This window comes from Canis lupus, chromosome 28 (assembly GCF_003254725.2).
Source record: "Canis lupus dingo isolate Sandy chromosome 28, ASM325472v2, whole genome shotgun sequence".
NCBI classification, from domain to species: domain Eukaryota; kingdom Metazoa; phylum Chordata; class Mammalia; order Carnivora; family Canidae; genus Canis; species Canis lupus.
The window spans coordinates 39,331,403-39,352,444 of NC_064270.1; positions in this window are offsets into that span (position 1 = coordinate 39,331,403).

The following is a 21,042-nucleotide window of genomic DNA, read 5'->3' on the forward strand; positions in this document are numbered from 1 at the left end:
AAGTATATTTTTATCTAGCATGTAACTCAAACTTCCCATTTCTGGTGGAAGCTGATTCTTTGTACAGTTTCATATTTAAAAACAATCGTGTCAGATCAAGTTTCCCAGAAGACGTCGATAGACGTAATCATGGCCATTTATCAACTATTGGATTTTTCTACTTCCCCAGATCACCGTCAGCTTTGAATGTACAATGTGATGCTGTCGTCAGTGCTGATCTGATTACCTGGCTCGGTGGAGTCGAAGCCTATGCTTTGATGAGTACGTCGGTGTGTCATCATGAGTTCCACTTGGCTGGTGTCACATCACCTACTCGAGAGGATTTCTAAGGAGCCTTTTTCACTCGCATCTTTTAATTCCTTATGCTCACCCTCAATCAGATAGATGTTCTGTATTGTTAAGAGGCTCAGATGCCTCTGATGTGATGCTTCTTGAATACTGTAGGAGAAGCAGAGCTCAAAGTAAAGACTGCAAATCTTAGGGTATCTTCAAGGCTAAAAAATACGTGGCCTTAAGGTCACCACCTCCGGGACTTTGCTGTAATGGCAAACTGATGTATCAGCATCAGACCGCGTTCCTGCCAGACCAGGTGATGATGCCAAAGGGATGGTCTCCACCCAAGAGTCTTTGTCTCCAAAGTACCCTGGTGTCTGAAATGTCATCAGCAGAGATCGATTTCTTTAGGTTGCAAGTTTTCCTGCTCATGACTTGTTTTTAAACATAGAATCCACAGATGTGTATGTTTCAACGTGGTCGCCCTTACGATGCGTGCCGTGCTTGTGGCAGATGCTGTTGTTCGGAGGACAAGCTCCTGTGTCACAGCATGTGACAAGTGAAGCCCTGGAGGAGACTCTGCAGAATAAGACTAAGTCCAAAGGGCCCTCGCCCACCAAGAGGGCGAGAGGAGGAAGCAGAGCCTGCCAGGGACACAGGTCAGTGGAACGGGAGGAACGAAGGGTCCCAGCACGGAGGCACGGCAGGGCTGGGGGCATGTCTGTAAGAGATGGTCATCGGCATCCAGAGGGAATGAGGAGAAGTAGCACCGGGCTACACACCACAGCAAACAGATCTTCAAGGGACCGAGGTGAGACTGGCAGGGGGAAGATGGCCTCCAGGGGACAGCTGAGTGCAGCTCGATGCTTTACCACAAGGCAAGGAACCAGGAGAGCTGAGTGGGGTAGGCAGACAGGGAGAGAGGGAGCACGGGGCCGAGCAGAGAGTCACCAGGTGGGCTTTGGGGGAAGATGACTCCGAGGCCGTCACTGTGCAGGATGGGAGGGCCCCACGGGCCCCATCAGAGTTCACTTTTGAGCATGAGGCCTTCGAATTCTATCTTCTGATACTCATTGGTGTGGCCACTGCTAAGGACACGAGCAGGTCACGGGGGCTGAGGCAGGCCTGGGTGTTCAGAGATCTGCAGGTTGTCTACTGACCACCCTCCTGGCCACTGGGCAGCGAGACCTCCTTGCAGGGGGACCTGGGTGGCTCATCCCCGAGTCGGCCACGCTGAGAACCTTGCCTGTGGGTCCTTCGGACTCTGTTGCATGAAAGGGTTCCCTCCTGCCTTCTGGGGTGTTTTTGTCAATTCCCAGGAAACTGTACACCCCCCGAGGGCAGGGCCAGCAGCTCCCCTCCATGCCACGTATTTTCCACAGTGCCTGGTGTTTGCTGGGTACACAAGCCATAGAGGCCGAGGGTGCCGTGGCAGCCAGGCAGGGGACCCACCGGGGCAGCACACATGGACACGAGAGGAGCTTTCCGTGCGTGTATATTTCCGGGGTACCCTGTTGGGATCACAGTCTGAACTGAGCACCAGCGCGGTTCTGACATAGGCACTGTTTATCATCAGATTCTGGAAAAGGCCTGAATGCAGGCCTTCTGGCACGCTGTTTTTACCCCAAAGAGTGAAGTCTTCAAAAGGCCAGAAACCGAACCCTTGTGCACCATCGGGGCTGGAAGCTGGACCGGCCACCTCCGTTCCCAATCATCTTTGTCGGCAGAGGCGTTTCTGGGCGTGGGCCCATCACCACGGAGACCCATCAGTCTGCCCCAGAGGCCCCTCTTCCTGGCACGCTGGCCGCTGACTCCGGGTGCCGCAGGGCCCGTTCATCATGTCTCCAATAGGAGAAAGGCCCTGATGAAATATTTATTGAATTTTAAGTGCTGCACATCTCTTATAAAGTAGTACACTTTTCATTACGTTTTCCACTTGTGTATTTTTGTGTTTCTGGAGACTGGCAATTGTTAACGATCACAGGATTTTTTTTTTTGCCTGGTGTATCTTCTCCCTCCAGGCTTCTTCATTATAACCTTCTCATATTAATCAGGTTTTGAAGAAGTATTAACAAAATCCACCTATTGGAGGAAAAAATGGAACTTTTGAGACAACTAGATAAACTAGCCTAGAGGGTGTCGGAGGCCATGCTCCCTCCGTGCTTCCCCGTTCCTTCCTGGTGAGTTTAATCAGATTGTGGTGTCAGGTTCAAGCCTCCCACGTGTTCACAAACTACCCTGTGCTTCTCTATTGACCGTGCACGTTGCAGGGTCAGCCCCACTCCTTTCCGTGTCTCCTCTGAAGTGTGGTCCCTCTCCTCGTGGTCCCGGTGAGAGCCGGCCAGGGAGAGCCGCTCCCCGTGGCTGAGTGTGGCCAGGAAGGGCGGTCACTGCTTCTTCGGGGTTGCAAGCAGGTGCACGCACAGCGGGCGGCGGGTCGTGGCAGACGAGAAGCCGCGGGGGGTCTCCTGGTGTGCTCTGTGATGCACCCGGTTGGTCTGGCAAAGGCTGTGCCTGGGGACTGGGGACTGGAGACCCTGGGCAGTGGTTTTCAGGGGAGCTCTGGGGGAAGCTTCCCTGCCATTTGTGCCTCTGGCTCATCTGATGGCCTCTGTGTACTTGTGTCACTTTGCGCGATGTGATTCTGTTTTCCTGGTCAAACCCTGGCTGTGAGCGCTTGTGTGGGCAGAGAGGTATGGTTTAAATGGGCTGGAGCATTCTCAAGGTGGGAGGAACACTGCATCGTGTGGAGGAGCCCTGCACAGGGCGGAGGAGCAGCATACTGCACGGAGGAGCCCTGCATGGCATGGAGGAGCATCGCACGGCGCGGAGGAGCATTGCACGGAGCAGCCCTTCACGGCATGGAGTCGCCCTCCACAGAGCAGCCCTGCACTGCACAGGGAATCATTGCACAGGGCAGCCCTGTATGGCGCGGAGGAGCCCTGCATGGAGCAGCTCTGCACAGCGGAGAGGAGAGCATTGCATGGAGCAGTCCTGCACGGTGGGGAGGAGAATTGCACGGAGGAGCCCTGCACAGCCCAGAGGAGCATTGCACAGAGCAGTCCTTCACAGCACCGAGGAGCCCTGCACGGAGCAGCCCTGCACAGTGGGGAGGAGCAGCCCATGGTGCGGAGTAGCCCTGATCGGAGGAGCCCTGCACAGCGTGGAGGAGCCCTACGTGGCCCAGATCATCCTCGGGGCCCCACTGGCCATCTGGCAGAACCAAAGTCAGAGGCCAGCCCGGCACCCGCATACCCTGCCCCCGGCCCGTGGGCACCCAGGCCCTGCCCCTTGCAGGGGGTGAGGCAGAGCTGCTCAGTGGTGGACACGGCCAGACTGCGCGTCCTCACCTGGAGGCGGGAGTCACCTCTCCCTTCGGTCTGATTGAGGGCAGCGTTGGTAATCTGCTACAGAGTTTGCAAAATATCAGGCTGTTTTGTTTGTTTTGTTTTGTTTTGTTTATAGCAGTATTAAAAAAAAATCACACTTCTTCCCAAGATAGAGAAACCACGAACAGAAAGCCCCCGGCGTGCAGCGCAGCTGCCCTGTGCCCACCCTCCGCCCCGGCCCCTGCCCGAACCACCCTATAATTACGACGCCTTCCCAACGTGCTCACCTGCCCCCGTTGCGTGCTGTTTAGGTCATGGGGGGTGCGGCTCCCTTCTTGATAACTGAGAACATTTGATGTCAAAACAAGCGTCTGTTACTGTTTTCCTCGTGAGCATTGACGCTACGGATGCGGGGATGGCGTCGGGGGTGTGAACCGCGGGGCGTGTGGCCGTGGGGCGTGTGGCGAGCACCCGCCGTCCTGCGCATCCCCTTGCCCCGTTCCACACGGAGGCCAAAGTTGCTAACCTGCCAACTGCGGTCGTGGTCCCCGAAAGGCGGCGCTGAAGCAGGCGCTGGAGCTGCGGCTCTGAGTGGAAATGTGGGTGCCCCCTCCGCCGGCCCGCGGGGCAGTCCTCGTGTGGTCCCAGCCCTGGCCCCTCTCTCCCGCTGTCGCCCCTTCTTTACCTCTCCCTGTTTCTCCTCCTTCCTTCCCTGTCTCCTGCAGTGGTGGGGGCTCCCCGAGGCAGACATGGGTAGTGCTCATGGCTCCACACTCTCACCTGCGCAGGTGAGGTGCACTTGACCTCCAGACCAGGACCCGTCGCCCTGAGCTCCTCTTTCTGCCCGACCGATGACCAATGTGTGGTTCGGTCGCTTGGAGAAGGCAGCTGCTTTCCCTGATGAGCTGTGCTGCTTCCCATGAGTCTTGGGCAACCCAGAGCATCGGGGAAACGGTCCCCTCTTGAGTCACAAGTGTCCATCGCGGGAGCGGTCCTGGTCCTGGCGGGCGCGGCCCTACAGTGCTTTTGCTTTGGGGCCAGGCTTGGGCAGGGAAGAGGGCATCTGTCCTCTGGTGGCCCCTTCCCAGCGCCTCTAGGGACCCAGTTCCCCTGTAGTGCGGACCCTCCCCTACCTGAAGCCTGAGTATCCTCAGGTCGGAACCCCCCACCCCTCCGCAGGCATCTCCTTCAGGGAAGCTTGGATCTCTCTTGCCCCAGGCCCTGTCATGCGTGGACCTTCTCGGCCCAGCTGGATCCGTTAACTCCCCCCAGTGGGCCTAAGCTTCCTGGTGGCCATAAATACGCAGCAGGGAGAGTAGGCTGGGCCTGGCGGGCGGAGAATAATACCGGGCTGGAGGCTCTGTTCGGTCCCCTCGGCATGAATTCATGCATTCTTTCTGGAAATGCCATGCAGTTTCGTAGATCACGGAGGGCAGGCGAGCCACAGGAGACCACCTGAGGCAGAGTTGGCATCAGACGCAGCGGGCGGCGGGCGGACAAGCGGGCTGGGCAGCGCTGGGTCTTGCCTCCCCTGGGGACCAGGTGACAGGGCCCTGCCTCCTGCACCACACAGTTCCCGGGGTTGCCATGGCGACCCTCCCCTCTCCAGCCAGCCGGGAAAGGGAAAGGAGCTGCAGAGAGCAGAGCTGGAGCAGGCCTGCAGGAGTGTTTGTCCTCTCGGGGGCCTCGTCTGGGCACAGGAACAGGACGGAGCCAGGACAGAGCCAGCCCCGGGGGTGAGGAGGCTCTCCTGAGGGCAGACAGTGATCGAAGTGTTAACATCCTCCGTCAACAAGAAGTGAGACCTGAACTTCCCTCCACCCTTGGAGCAATCTGGAAGAGTGGAGTCCCCGAGGGACACTTGGCCACGCTCTCTGGCTTGGCGTGGCCCTGGTGCGACAGGACCTGTCAGGCGGAGCAGATGAAGCAGGGCCACCAGGCTGGGGCTGGGGCTGGGGCTGGGGCTGGGGCACAGGCCGGGCAAGCGGCCCACACCCTTCCTTTCTTTTCCTCTGGAGCCCCCGCGCCGAGGGGGAGCCGGGCAGGCCCGTGCCCTGCGGCCTCCTCTCTTCAGTGCACATGGGAGCACGGACACTGCGCCCAGGGCCTCCTGCCGATGCAGGCAGCAGAGACTGGCCACGGGGGATCCAGAGACCGAGAAAGAAGGAAGGGGCCTCAGCTCTGAGTCAGGCTGGGTGAGGCCAGGCCCATCTGGCCTCCTACTCTCCAGAGCCTTGGGCAGGTGAGTGAGACTAGCCAAGCCATGTTTCCTTAATTGTTTTATGGATGTGATGATGGGAGACAGTCCTGAGACATGGGAGGACTAAGCCAGAATCCACACTTGGGGGAGCTGGAAGCAGTAGCATTCCTTATGCAACCATTCTCCACTGCAGCATAAAGGGGCAAGAAGGCCCTGAGGATGAAGATAAGATGGGATGGGGTTGAGATGGGAAGGAAGGGAGGTGGGAAAGGGGATGTAATGGGAAGGGCTGGGGATGGGATGAGATGGGATGAGAGAGGAAGGCATGGGGATAAGATGGAATGGGATGGGACGGATAGGAATGGGATAGAGTGTGAAGGGATGAGGCTGGGACAGGATAGGATGGGATGGGATGGGGGTATGGGATGGGTGTAAAGGGGTGAGGGTATGGAATGGGATCGGGGTATAGGATGGGATATAAAGGCATGAGGATGCGATGGGGGTGGGATAGGATGTGATGTGAAGGGATGGGGATGGGATGGGATGGGATGGGATGGGATGGGATGGGATAGGGGTGGGATAGGATGTGATGTGAAGGGATGGGATGGGGTGGGGTGGAATGGGATGGGATGGGATGGGATGGGGTGGGATGGGATGGGATAGGGTGGCAGCCTGTGCATCTCAGCACCTGCCCCCACAACCAGCCATGAGCCACTGCTCTTCACCAGCAGACTCAGTATCTTCTGTTGTGTTTCCCGAGGTTAATCACAGGCTCTCTCCACAAGGTGATAGCTATTGGATCGGCAGGGATGCTCTCTAATGGCATAATCGACCCTATTTGTAGCCGGCATGGTAATGCTGAGAAGCACCGGGAACTTGTGCCTTAGTGCTCTGGAAAAGACATTTAGCGTGCCCTCAGAAACGATTTCTTCTCGGGTAGCACCTGATTTGCCATCAGGGTCAGACCAATTAGAAGATGTACCACCCACACCTGCATTGGTTCAGAACGGCGGCTCATCTACCCCAGAGCAGCTATATTCTGAGCTCTGCAGGAGTGTTTCTGTTTTACTTCCCGAGTGACCCATCCACCTGTGACCGCAAGGAAACATAAAGAGACGATCACTTCAAAGTTCCCACAGCTCTCGAAGGGGCACCCAGGGAACGTGGGAAGGTAGGGACCTGCTCCTTTCTGGTCCCCAGAGTCTACAGGGAGATCTGCCTGCAGCAGGTAACAACAGGAGCAGCATTTTAAAAAATACTTATTTTTTTTAATATGTAAGACGGAATTATTTTACTATAGTTTTAGATTTACAGAGTGATTGAGCAGCTAGTACATAGAGCTCCACGGGCCCACCCCACTCCCACACCCAGTGTCCCCTGTCATTAATACCTTGCGTTAGTGTGGCCTGTTTGTTACAGCTGAGAACCGGTATCGATACCCTATTATCCACCGTCATCCATAGTTTACCCTAAGACTCACTCTGCAGGCCTTGTGTTCGACAAACGCGCGATGTCATAGACCCACCGTTACAGTGTCAAACAGAGCAGCTTTACCTACGTTTACCTACATTCTCCTATGTCAACAATCGCTGTTCCAGAGCTGGGCGCGTGGCGAGGGCCCAGCCGCCAAGTCCACACTGACCAGAAAAGCCAACCACCTGTCCCCAGGAGAGAAGAGGGAGTCAGCAGGACTGGGCTGCGTCTCTGTGACGTGGACTGGGGGCTTCCTCTCTGGGGTTAATTCCAACACGGGCCCTCCTTCCTCCCCCTCTGTATGACATTTTCCATGCAGTGTCCCCGTGGGCCGCCCAGCGTGCGGCAGGCATTGACCATGCCCCGCGGTCAGGCCTTCTGAACTGGCCCTTGGCCGCCTCTGCTCGTCTCTCCCTGGGCAGGATTCTGGGATGCCACCCACACTTCATGCCCTGGGCCCTCAGAATCTCTTTGTTCTGTCCTCTGCCTCCCCTCTAAGCCCTCAGGCCCGAGACAAGCTTTTCCTCCTAAAACCACCCCTTGCCGAACCAGACCTAATGTCCAGAGTCTCCACAGGCTCAGAAATGTGTGCTGGGGGCCGTAGAGGCATTCTGGGAAAATGTCCCCAGACTCCAGGAGCCCGGGCATGCTCTCCCCTTCCCTGCAGGCTCTGCAGCCCATGCATGCTGTTCCAGAAACTTCCTAACCTCCTGGGCAATGAAGGCAAGTCCTGCCTGCCTGCCTGCTACTGGGAGCCACCGTGGGGCCAAACCACTCATGGGTGACCAGGAGCCCACGGGACCCTTCAGCCTCCCTAACTAACGTCCTCCTGACCCTTGGGTGTCGACTGGGGCCTCACGAGCCCCACGACTGTGCCTTTCCCTCCTTGCCCTTGAGGACACAGGCACCATTCCTTGGTCACTGTGACCATCAGCTTTCTAGAAACAGGCTGCCGCTGGGAGCTCCCTCTAGAGTCGTCATCACCACGCATCGATCCCTGGGCCGCCCGCCCACCCTCCCACCTTAGTGCCTCCTGCACAAATACAGACACACTTTCCTTGGACTTGCCTTCCCTCTTCCCTGACCCTGCTTGAGGTCAGTGTTGATGCCACGGAGCCAAGCTGACCCCGGGCCCAGTGTGCGGACGACCCTCCGGAGGGCAGTAGAGGCAGCGGAGCCATTGCTGAGGGCCGTGTCCTGTGTGGGAAGCACAGCCACTACCGCCTGGGGAGCGACGTGATGTTCTTTAACGATCCGAGTGGTGTGTGCGCTGAGGGGCTGGACCAGTGCAGAAGGGGCCACGTTATACTGAAGATGGCAGAGATGTAGCGATAAGGCTTTAAGGTGCCAACCCCGGTACGCCACCGTTCACTATCCTTGAGGTGTGGGTTCGTATCTCATGTCTACTGGACAGACGTCCTCAACCCCCCGGGAACCAGATGAAAGGGTGTGTGTACAAAGGAAGAGGATGCTCTCTCGCTCTCGCTCTCTCATACACACACACACTATGACACTGGTGAACCATGTTAACATTATACCCAGCGAAATACCACACACTCTATGATTTCATTGATGTGAAATGTCCAGAAAAAGCGTATCTATAGAGCCAGAAGTAGGTTAGTGGTTGCCTGGGGCTGGGGCTGGGGCTGGGGCTGGGGCTGGGGCTGGGGCTGGGGCTGGGAGCGGGGATCAGCTATAAATGTGCATGAGGGCTCTCGCTGGGGTGATGGAGATGTTCTAAAACTGGATCGTGAGGATGTTTGCACAACGTGGTAAATTTGCTAAAAATTATTGAAGCGTACGCTTAAAATGCTTGAATTTTATGGTGTGTTATTTATACCCCAATAAAGTTGTTTTTAAAAAAAGTCAGTGCGTGCATACAGTTCCATTGTATCTGCAGAGTGAGATTCCCTGCCTAGAAGACGAGGAAGAAAATGGAATCTACGGGACTGCAGACAAAGACAATGAGCTGCCTGGTGAGCGCTTGACATTGGACGTGTCTTCTTGCCTCACACCTGCCTTTCCTCCCAGAAGGGGCACATCCGAGGAACTGAAATGGGAGCAAGAGAAGGATGGATCTTCTGGAAATTTGTCCAGGCAATTACTGGGACAGCAATGGAGAAGGGGCGAGGGGAGGGGGCAGAGGAGGAGAGAAAGGAAGGAGCGAAGGAAGATGAGTTTCGAAGGGAGGTAGGTGAAGATTTTTGTCTTTTTTTTTTTTTTTTGATGAATCACATACATCATCCCGCCCACAGAAGTTCTGATAAACATCAACCAAGACAAGACTCAATAAAAGAACGCCTTAAAAGGGCCTTTCCACTGGGAGGTGTGGGCGGACTCCCCTTGCGGGGCTGCTGATCCCCGTGGAGCAGGAGGGAGCTGGGATGTGTGCCTTAAGGACACGGCCCAGTGGGAAGAGCCAGCCTGGCAGTGAACCCCCAAGGGCAGGAGGGCAGCGCTGGCAGCGGGCCAGTGACTCTTCCGCCGCTTGAATTTAAGGCCAAAGAAGGGGCTCAGGCATTCCTATCTCCCTTCCTTTGGGATGTGCGGGTAGCTCTAGTGGTTCACGCACACGTTCCTAACCGCTCCAAGGCAGGAGTTTGCAACTGGACCCAAAGCAGCCTCCAAGGGTGACTCCCATCTTGTGCTGGGACAGAGGGTGGCACCTGTGGGCCTCCCAGTGGGATCTGCACACACGTACATCCCGCAGGCCCTGGGCCAGGGCCGCCCTGTGGTCAGGGACGGGAACTCTGGCTCTGCCTCTCCTCCCTGGACTGGGATAATTCCTGCAACTGTGGACGGAGCTGTGAGGACGGAGAGGCGGCCGGGCCGTGGCACGTGCAGACGCCTCCAGCCCTGACCCTGTGGCCAGAGCCTCAGCGGGGGTCCCCGGGGGGCCGATGCCGCTGTTGCCCAGGGAGCCCCTCCGTCTCTGGTTCTGAACTTTGGGAGCATTGCCCCCGTCTTGACAACCGGTGCAAACGGAAGCCTTTTGCTTTTCCTCATGAATACGATCATCCACGTGCATTTATAGTTTGTGTGTTTGTTGACCCGAGGAATGAGCATAAACGTAAGGCAGAAACTAACATTACGTCCTCTTTTTTGTTGTCCTACGCTCACTTGCTTTCATTACTTCATCCTGTCGGCGTGGTGGGCTCTGTCCGCATCGGTTTTGGCCTCATCCTGGAATCTGGAATTGAGCGTGTGTTTCCAGTGACTTTGCAGGAAGCTCGATGAGGAGCTGCACCCCAGCAAGATGCCTTCGTGGGCTATTGGCATCGCCCTAATGTGTGGAAAGAAAATCCGTCTTGAAGGTGCAAACAATTATTTAAGCACAGGGTACAAATGCAGGGGTATTACTACCTGCTGCGCCGTGAGTGTCAATGCAATCGATTGCTAACTGCTATCCTGCACCTGCTGAGCCAGCTCTGAAGAGAGGATCACCCACCGCAGGCTCCAACAATAGCATTCACATGAAAGGCCTCTGAAGTTTTTTCTCCAACTAAATAACCATTTGAAGCTAAATATGAGGCTTTAAATAGACACTTGAAAACTTTATTCTCTGGGGTAACTGATTTCACAATGGTAGGTTCTTCTCACACTCACACCCTCCCCACCAATTGATCGGATTCTTTTTTTTTTTTTTTTAAGAGGATACTCACTTTTAAATGATATTCTCTTGACACAAGACGGTTTCGGCCACGTAATCCCGCTACACTTATGTTGCAGCTGCTAGGAAAAGCCCAGCACGCACACACAGACTTTTCCAGGCTGCCAGATGTGAGGGGGGATGTTTTTGAGGCCACCATGATTTGTACTGAGAATTTTCAATACCCGTCACCCATGCCAAGGGCCTCTGTCTCCGGCCTGCGCTGATTAAGAGTGGGCAGTGGGATGCCCGGCCCCATTTCTGTTCCAGGGACCTGATCTCTTCCTTCAGAGGGTGAAGGGTTCAGAACACGCCTCCCCCAAAATGCAACACTGGCATGTTTTAAGCCAAAGGCAGCTGAAGAATGTCAGACCCAGGGTGAGCGAGCACCCAGCGAACCCAAAGCCCTCTCCTCCTTGGTGGTGGGCCTTGGAGGCAGGGCCTCGAGTCTAACACCGTTCCTTAGCAACTGTGGTTCTGGAGGATTTTTTTTTTTTTTTTGACCCCTTTGAACTTTAGGTTCTTGTTATATGGAAAGAAATCAGTAGGTGCTTTGCTGTCAGGATCCAGGAAAGGACTTGGTGAGAAGACACTGGGTAGTTCCTTTCCCAGAGCAAGGACATGGGTTGCCACGCCAGTGCACATGAGAGGAATCACCTCCTTGGGTCACCCTGGGGGCTGGTCCTCAGGATCACGGGTGGTCACCCACAATCCCAGCAGCAGGTCGTCTTTGGGAAAGAGCCAGCCGGCCGCAGGCAGCCCTGGGGAGCCCGCTCAGCTCCAGGAGGGCTCCCTGGGTCTGGGCCCATCCTCGCTCTCTGGCCACGCCTGCGGAAAGGCTGTCTGGGGCCACTTCTCCGCGGAGGAATGAGTCTGGACTAGGCCTTGGCGGCTCTCTCACTGGAAAACTAGGGCCCAGGAGATCCGGTCCTGCTGCTCCTGGGATCCTGCTCCTTGCCGGGGGCACGTGCAGTGGGGTGGTGTCCCGGGGGCCCTATGCCTGGTAACTCAGGCACTGATGCTTCGGGCTGCCCGCACCTGGCTCCTCTGCTTGCATTTGCAGCTCACCTGTGGAGGATGGCTCCCTGCAGAACAGAAGTGGTTGTGGCCTCGTGGGAGTGACCAGGGCGTCCTCCTATTCTCGCCATTGCAGAGCCGGCCACAGGCTGGGCCAGCACAGTGACCACAGGGGAGGACCGGAGGGCCCCCAGGTGAGTGCTGGACCTTTTTAATTTTTATGTTGATCCGCTAAGGGGCTTATAACTTCCTGACCAATTTGTCTTTCAGAATAATGAAAATACATGATATGAAGTCTCTTCCACGGCACAGCGATTGTAACGATCACCACGTGAGATAGTGGAGGTTATGTAGGCCAAGGGATAAGCTCAGAGAAAGGAGGCAAACTGGGACGGGAGCGTGGTGCCGTCCTTCATGGGCGCTATTCAAGCAGCTGGTGCTCTGCGTCCCCGGTGGGTGTGTGACTGCCGTCCCCTGAACCTGCGGACTCTCCCGGAGAGCAAGGTGGGCCCGGAAGGAGCACAGCGGAGGCCGTCGGGCTGCAGGGGCCAGCCCACGCCCACCGCCCCCAACCCCTTCCACCACCGTGCTCCACACCCACACCGTGAGAACCCTCCTCCCAGCCCAGAGTGGAGTTCCTGGCTGCTGTGTCTTCCAAGCGGCCACTCTAGGGCGGCCGTACCCTAACCCCGTGGATGGGCTTCTTCTCACTCCCATCCTATGCTCTCGGCCTGACCCTTCTCAGCCCCCGGTGTGTGGAAGCCTGTCCGACTCCTTGTCCTGAGGCCGACCAGGTGCGCACGTCCACATTTCAGGTGATGGGGCCCCCGCAGCCCATCAGACGGGCCCCGCTGTCAGACGTAGGTAGAGCAGATGTTCCCGCATGAGTGGTGTCTTGGGAGAACCATCCTGGGGTAACTGGCCGTCCGGGGGTCTCAGGCCGTGGCAGGTGCAATCGACCCCACACTCAGCCGGCACCTCTTCAGCACTCTGCCTTAAGAAAGGCTCTCCTTGGGGCTCGCTTTCTGAGTCTGACATGATCCCCAAAGACACTGAGATCAAGCTCCGGATTGTCTTGGGTCTAGTGACAAGGGATTCAAGTGACCTACGTTGGAGCCCACCCGGATGTTGACCCGGGGAGCCTCAGAGTGCGATGTGATGCTTCCCACTCATGGCCCCATGAGATTAAACACATGGAGCTCCTTGTGGGGATTTTTAATTGCCTTTCATGATTGGACAGTATCTATTGAGCATCTACTTTTGGCCAGGATGCTTGTAGACGCTGGGGCGGAGCGGGAGTGGGCTGACGCTGCAGGCCGGCTGCGGTCCCCAGCTACCTGCACGGTCAGGGTCGCAGCCCTCAGGCCGGGGATGCAGAGCACGGCCCATTTTATGACCCACTTTGAAAAGAATCCCCAAGTTGTGCTTCTGCCTTAAAGCCGTCTTAATTTATGCTCTACGTCTGATTTTATTCAAATCTATATCCTCAGAGGAGGGAGAGGCGGAATGATCAGGAAATAAGACAGACATTTTTATCCTAAAAATGCCTCTACAAGTACTTCCTGATGACTCCGTGCACAGGACCGTAGCTCCTAAGATGTGTAGGTTATACGCTCCTCCTTAAAAATAAAGTGAATTATAGCCAGCGCGCCAGTTTACCCAAACAAATAGACCCGCAAAGTTGAACTGCAGTCGATTGTTCACAAATGAATACTATATTGGAGAGAACCATCCGTCTCCACTTCCCTGAGACTCACTGATAAACCGTAAATCCATTAGGAGAGTCTTTCCTCTGCCATTTACAGCCGCGGATGTGCCGTGCGGGGGGACGGCGTTCCCGAGGACGTGATTCATGTGGGGTGTATCAGCAGGGGACAGCCGTCTTCAAGTTCCACTTTAATTTCCTTATGATCTCAGTAATATTTATTGTACAAACAAACAGAAACCTGTGCATATTTATGGGATAGCGGAGCTTTTCCGATGAGCGGCTGCATAAATCCGCGCACGCCGAAAGGAAGGAGACAGGCCGAGTCCGGCAAGGCAGGGATCTTAGATATAATTTTCAATTAAAATGGAGTCGAGCAGAGCAGGATTACGATCATTGCTCATTTTTACATCAACTCCAGAGGCAGGTAGGGGAGTTAAGCTCCCATTCACGGGCTCATCAGGTTTTTTTTTTTGCCCAAAGACTCACCGGCGCGTCCGTTTGGGGAATTTAAGGGAAGCGTGTCTTTCCCAGAGCCCTTTGTTTGCAGTGACTGTTGAGCACAGGAGGAGGCCTCCCCGGGAGCACGCGTGCAGGTTCTCCCGCTGGGGTTACGGCCCCGATCCGCCCGCGAGGCCGCGTGGATGCTCTTCTGCAAAGCCAGGACGAGACCGCGGGATGGAGCCCGAGTGGAAGCTTCCCTCTGAAACTGGGCATGAAATGGAGATGACTGGCATCTTCCATCGGGTTAGTGATTCATCGCTCTCACGAACCCAAGGACACATTCGAGGCAAAATCCTTCTCCCTTGGGACGCCCGGGTGGCTCAGTGGTTGGGCATCTGCCTTCAGCCCGGGATGTGACCCTGGAGACCCAGGATCGAGTCCCTCGTCGGGCTCCCTGTATGGAGCCTGCTTCTCCCTCTGCCTGTGTCTCTGCCTCTCTCTCTCTGTCTCTCATGAATAAATAAATAAAATCTTAAAAAAAAAAAATTCTCCCTTTCTCCAGTTTCTCACCTGCAGCGGTGGCCAGTTGTGACGGCGGTTTCATGGGAGGCTCAGCTTCATGAGTGTGAGGGCAGCTCTAAGTGCCACGGAGGGGCCCCCATGAATGTGCCCCCCTTTGGGCTCTGTGGGGAGGCCTGGCAGGAAGGCTCAGTCACATAGGCCTGGGTTCGAATCCCAGTTTGGGCCCCCAGCAATGGTGCAACTGTGGGGAAAAAGGAGATCTGTAGCTCTAAGACCTGATTTTCCTGATTTGTAAAGTGGAGGTGATTGCCACCTCTCCACCCCTTTCTGGGATTTGAGAGGTAAATGGAAGTCAACTAAAAAAAAAAAAAAAAAAAAAAGGAAGTCAACTAAGTCACTCACAAATGGCCCAAGGGGTGTGGTTTGCTCCACGTGTGTCCCCTGCCTGGCTCTGAGCTTCCAGGACACCGCCTGCTGTCTGAGCATCTCTGCTTCAGCTACAGAGACTACAGAGATGAGCAGTGGGCCAGAGCAGGTGCACCGTGGGGGCCACGGGGGCACGGGCATCCCAGGTGTGCAGAGGCGTGTGTGTGTGCATGCAAGGCCCGTGTCAGGGAGGGGCCAGTGCAGCTGACACAGCCTGGGACGAGGGTCTGGCCAAGCCCAGAGTGACCAGGTCCTGCCCCAGGGTATGGACTAGAATCTGTGTCCCCCCAAACTCATACATTGAGACATAGCCCCCAAGGTGATGGTGTTAAGAAGTGAGGCCTTTGGGGGACGAGGGTGGTGCCCATGATGGGGATCGGAGTCCTGAGAAGAGACCCTGAGAGCTCGGTGGTCCTTGCCGCCACGGGGGAGGGTCACAGGAAGGGATGGCCCGGAGGAGGGGTCTCGTCAGACGCCGAACCTCCCTGTGCCTGGATCTCGGGCCTCCCGCCTCCAGGATGGTGAGAAATCCATGTTGTTGGTGGGTCCTGTAGTCCGCGGTGGTTTGCCTACAGCGGCCTGAGGGGCCGAGGCAGCCGCTGGTTTACTAACCCCTCTGCGCCTCCCGGGGCCTCTGAGGGCCTGTGGTCCCTGGGATTCGGGTTTTCTGTCCTTTGCCCCTGCCCCCCTGTGTCCCTACAGTCCAACAGCTGCGAGGCTGGGAGTGTCCTGAAGGAGAGGCCTGAGTGGCCTTAATAAAGATCCTCCACGGGCCTCTAAGTGCTTTTGGTGGCAAGACCTTGGGCCACCTCCTGCTGTCACCGGTGCGAGCGGACGTCCTGGTGACCAGGACGAAGCCAAGGTGCAGAGGAGAGGTGCTTTGGAGGAAACAGAGCCGATGGCGCATCAGAAGGACCCAGAGGTTTGCCACGAACGAGGCACCGTGTGGACGGCATGTGGACGGGGTCCTGCATCCATGGGGCCGTCCCGCGGCAGGAGCCGCCGCCTCCTGGGGCCAGGGCAGCTCTGGGTCGCGGCTCCCAGGACGGCTCGTCATCCTGTGCAGAAGCCCTCACAGGGACGGCACTCGGGGCCTGCAGGGCTCCGTGGGACGCCGCCACCCCCACCCTGCAGCGAGCGCGTTGGCACCCGTGGTGAGGCCCCAGGGTCATTCTTCGGACTCTAAAGGTCATCCAAGCTCAGACCCCAAGGGAAAAGGGGAGGAGGAGTGTCTGCGGTGCCCTGAGCCACTGGCAGACTCAGGAAGATGAGGGATCGGTGGCCGAGCCCCATTTTTACCGGTGAAGGAGGGTTTATGGATAAAAAATCGCACACTAATAGGAACGGCTTCTGGGATCAAGTGAGGCCCGGAGTCGTGCGTCAGCCACGGGCACAGCGGGGGCCCACGTTATGAGGGCTGTGGCCTCAGATGGGCAGCCCAAGCTGGGGGCCATTTGCATTTGTTTGTTGTCACAGAAAAGCCCCCTTTACTGTCTGCTTCTCACAGACACACCCCTCGGCCTGTGAGCTCCTCCTTACAGCCCCTGGGGAAACGTAAGAAAGACCGAGGATGGTCCCCCGGAGCTCTCCTTGACTCCGGTCTTCGGTGTCAGTAGCGCAGCAGGTGCTGAACATGCCTCGGGTCACGAGCGGCCCGCCAGGCCCTCCGCCCTCAGGACGCTCCTGGGAGGCTCATGCCACCCACTGGTGCGAGCCGTCCCTGGAGCCTGTCCTCTTGGGCTCGGCAGGTGAGGAAGGCGGCCGGGAGCCGATGCTTTCCTGAAGGTGTGGAAGCTGCCCTCAGGACAGCTGTCCTCCTGTCCCTGGGCTGCGGGGAGGGAGGCTTCCGGGCTGTCCGCAGGAGCAGGTGGGGCACGAGCATCCCTGCAGAGACCGTCTTCCCGGGCCACCCACTCTGGGACGGGGTGAGCGGAGGCCCGCGCTTCTCCTTCCTCCCAGAAACGCAGGGCTGGGAGTGATGTCCTCTGGGTCATCCCAGACGGAGCCCGTGAGCTGCCTCAGCCGCCCCAGGCTTCATCTCAGGGCTTGGAGTAGAGCCTACTGGCCTCCTCATCCTATAGCCTGGCCACTTTCCCAGCGTGTTTCTCTGGAGATGTCTTATTGTTGCGGTGACCCACGCCGGAGCTGCCCACACGGGGGACACACTGGCACCGGCAGTGTTGGGTACGGTCTGCTCCCCACCTGCATCTGGGCATCCCTGGGGAGCAGCATGTCCCCGCGGGCAGCCCCCGCCTCTCTGCAGGGATTCGAGAAGTGGGTCACCCAGTGCCCTTGGTTCTGCACCTCAGGAGTGCACCCCAGGACCCGCTCCCTGGGCCTGAGCCCCATCCGTCGGCACCGGTTCTGAGGACGGTGCTCAGGGATCCCGGTGGAAAGCCTCCTGACTACTGACGGAGAGTCAGAAGCCCTCGCACAGGACAGGCCCCTGCTGAGGCGCAAGCATCATCATCGCTCAACGCTGGAAACATTGCGACGAGACTAGGGAGATTCGGTGCATGCTAGGAAATTAAAAAAAAAAAAAAATCAAATTTCGACTATAGAAACGGAAAAGCCTCATTGTTGAATAAATGAAACAAAGCGGTGCTTTTAATGCGCGGCATACCTAATCCGACGCCCAGCGAGTTCTGCAAGAGCGAGGAAGGGGCAGCGTCCACATGCCACGTGTGCTCACACCACAACCTTAAACAGCGTCCACCTGGAGCAAACAAGTCGCTATAGTCAGAGGTAATTAATTTAGTAATTAGGAACAGAGACTGCAAGCTCCTGGCAACAAGGGTGTCTGGGCCCTGAGAGACCATTTTGTGTTCTTACGGAAATGTGTCAAGGGAAAACGGGAAGATGTGAGGGCATGTCCTTTATAGTTATAACTAGAAAATATCTTTAAACTCTCGCAATCATATATATACCCTGAGTGTAACGCTCTTTCCGCATGACTGGCTTATCTTGACTTTCTCTGATAGGAAAAAGAAAAACTGGTTACAAGGGAATTTGTGTTGATTTGTCTTTTTGGAAACCACTGACTGTCGTCTTTGCTGCGTGGCCCCTCACGCGGCGGCGGGCAGGAGGGAGCCTGGGCCACATGACCGCGAGGAGAGCGCCGTGGAGGACGGAGGGGCGCGGCCGTGTCACGGCTGTAGGACTGGGATGATACATGCATCTGGGGCCGGGCCGTCCTCACGCTCTCCCGTGGCCTGGGCACGCCGGCCGGGAGCCCGGGACCCTCCCCAGGTGCATTCGGCTCGCGGGCGGCAGCAGCACGGACGGACGTGCGGTCAGCACAGAGGGCCGCGTCCGGAAGCTTCCACCAGCCCCCACCTGCTCTGCCCACCGGGGCCGTGGATATATTTGCTTCCCCCACAAACATGCACCAAGGGTGAAGCGTGCAGGGAGAGGCGGGACTGCGCCTGTTACTGGACGGCAGGCTCTTGATGAAATAAAGTACACGACGCTTTGCAAGTTGGATTAAAATATTGAGCCGCCACTGCCGTGTGCGAGGCATTATTTGATTAGCGTGATGAAACACGGTGCTGCTCTACAGCTGTCAACACGCATAGTCCTAGGGAAGTAATTACACGGTACCCAAGGATGTGGCTTAGCGCTTAACGCAACTGTTTTTCTAGGTCATGATGAAGACTGTGACATCGATTTGCTGCTCTCCCCCCGTCGTGATGCCAAACAGCACCAAAAAAGAAGTTTGGAAAGTGTTTTAAAAGCGTGAATATTTAAAGAGAGAATAGTACTTTTTATTTTTTGAATGCATTTTATTTTATTTTTGAGAATAGTACTTTTTAGATTAAAACGTAATTGGCCTCCATTTGACCAGCGTAGTAGGAGACCTAGTAGTCGTGCTCAAGACCATTTGAAAAAAAAAAATTGAAATTATCTTCCCGTGATATGTTTTGTTGCATTTATTTTATTATTTTATTTTGTTTTATTTTATTTTATTTTATTTTATTTTATTTTATTTATTTTATTTATTTTATTTTATTTTATTTTATTTTATTTTATTTTATTTATTATTAATTAATTAATTAATTAATTAATTAATTAATTAATGTAGTGTGTGTTTAGGCCCTTTAACCAACCTCTATGCTACAGGGAAAGAAAGAAACCTAAAGTTAGGCCTGATTATCTGATGCCACCACTTTTTATTCTCAAGTGATGTTCATAAAAACAGCCTGGATTGTGCAGAGAAGTTTACTCTTTGTTTACAACTACAGAGGTAGCAGCATGTTTCCACGCTCACCTGAAGACCCAGGGACGAGGGGAAGTCTGGTCAGTGCTGACGGGAGAGGCGAGAATTGCAATAGCAGCGGCCCACACGGGGGCGGGTAGGACCTCATGCATGACAAAAGGACCTGGGCTTTGCAACTGCAGGGTAGGCGAAGTATGTGGGCACGAATTCAGAGGGATGGGTAGATGTGCTAGTGGAAGGCAGTGGGAATTCAGTTCTGATCGTTCCCACCTTCCCGGTGAAATAGGAGGCAAGGTCAGCTGGATGCACATACAGCCAAGGAGGTGTCGGGTATTTCAGGAGGCAGAATGGGTTTGAAGGAGGCATAGGGTATGCAGGCGAATAACATGCCATCACCCTGGGGGGTTCTGGAGAGCATCAGGGGGCTCTTGATGGCAGTGAGCTTGGTCAGAGCCAGTTACGGGGCAGGGGGTGTCAACAGTTCCATTCAGTGATGCAGGCCGTTGACATACAGCAGGCAGCCAACTGCGTTCACCCTGTTTGCAATTTAGCCAAATAGCACAGCGAAGATAGGAGGGACGGGGGAGCTGGGCGTGTGCCCCACAGCGACTGTAAAACTGACCCGAGGGGTTTACTTTGAGTAAAGGGGCAAAGTGTGGACATTCGGGTGGGAGCTAGCAACCCCATGCTAACATCAGTGGGCTGAAGATGGCAGTGAGGCGGGATCCTTGGAACCGAGGAAATCCGGGGATGAGCTACTGACATTGCTCAGATTGAGGCTCGAGCCTGAAATTACAGGGGAGGAGGCAGTGATTGGCGGTGACACGTGCCAGAGGTGCCGCAAGAGCGATGATGGCATGCAGGGTGGAGGCCAGGGTCACTGAGGAGGGGAGGTCCCTGCAGAGAAGACACGGGCACTTCAGAGTCTGGTGAGAATACTAGAAAAAATGTAAACCAGCCCGTACAGGCAGCATTGCTGCAAAACCCATGAGCCCCCACAATGAGGAAGCGGGTGCCCTTTCACTGAAAAGTGAGATCAACGTGGCTTTGGGGTTTGCTCATTAAACGGTTCATCCACACCCACCCAGCACACACTGCACATCTAGCAGTCCTGGGTAATTTCCCCCAAATTGCCACGTGCTTGTACATCGCTCTGGAAATTTCCTCTGTGCCTATGTGTGAATGCAGCCAGCCCAGCCCTGTTCTCTTCCTGTGAATGAGGTCAGGGCCATGCTGTGAGCTCTTGGGGAGTCTAGGACATCAGATTCTTGGGGCATCTGAAGACGTGCTTTCTGGGATTTGCCCTGATTGCAGCTCCCGTTCTTCTGCAGCCGACTCTCCCAACCCTGTTGCTCCTGCTTGGCCCAAACCCTCCATTGGCCTTTTATCCCCCGTGACACAACATATCAGGGCTTGCTTAGCTCATTTCCTAATCACAGCACATCCCAGTATGTCTCAGATAACACCGTACAGCGTGTGCCTGGCATCCCGGAGGGCAGCCGCTGTCCGTAATTCCACGGCCCCTTTCACTCCCTGAATCTGAGGTGGGCCTCTGGTGGCTTAACTGGGACCACGTGGTGTGTGAGCGTCTGACCTTAAGACTAGAGTTGTATTCTCCCAGATGTGAACCCTAAACCTTGTATTCTCCTTGACAGATAGAAATTGAACATCCAGTCACTTAAATGATGATGGTGAGTATGAATCCTGACACCAAGCAGCATTTTTCTATGACATGATAATGAACACTTCAGGATGTCTGTGAGTGGCATCATGGGTCTCGGCATTCCA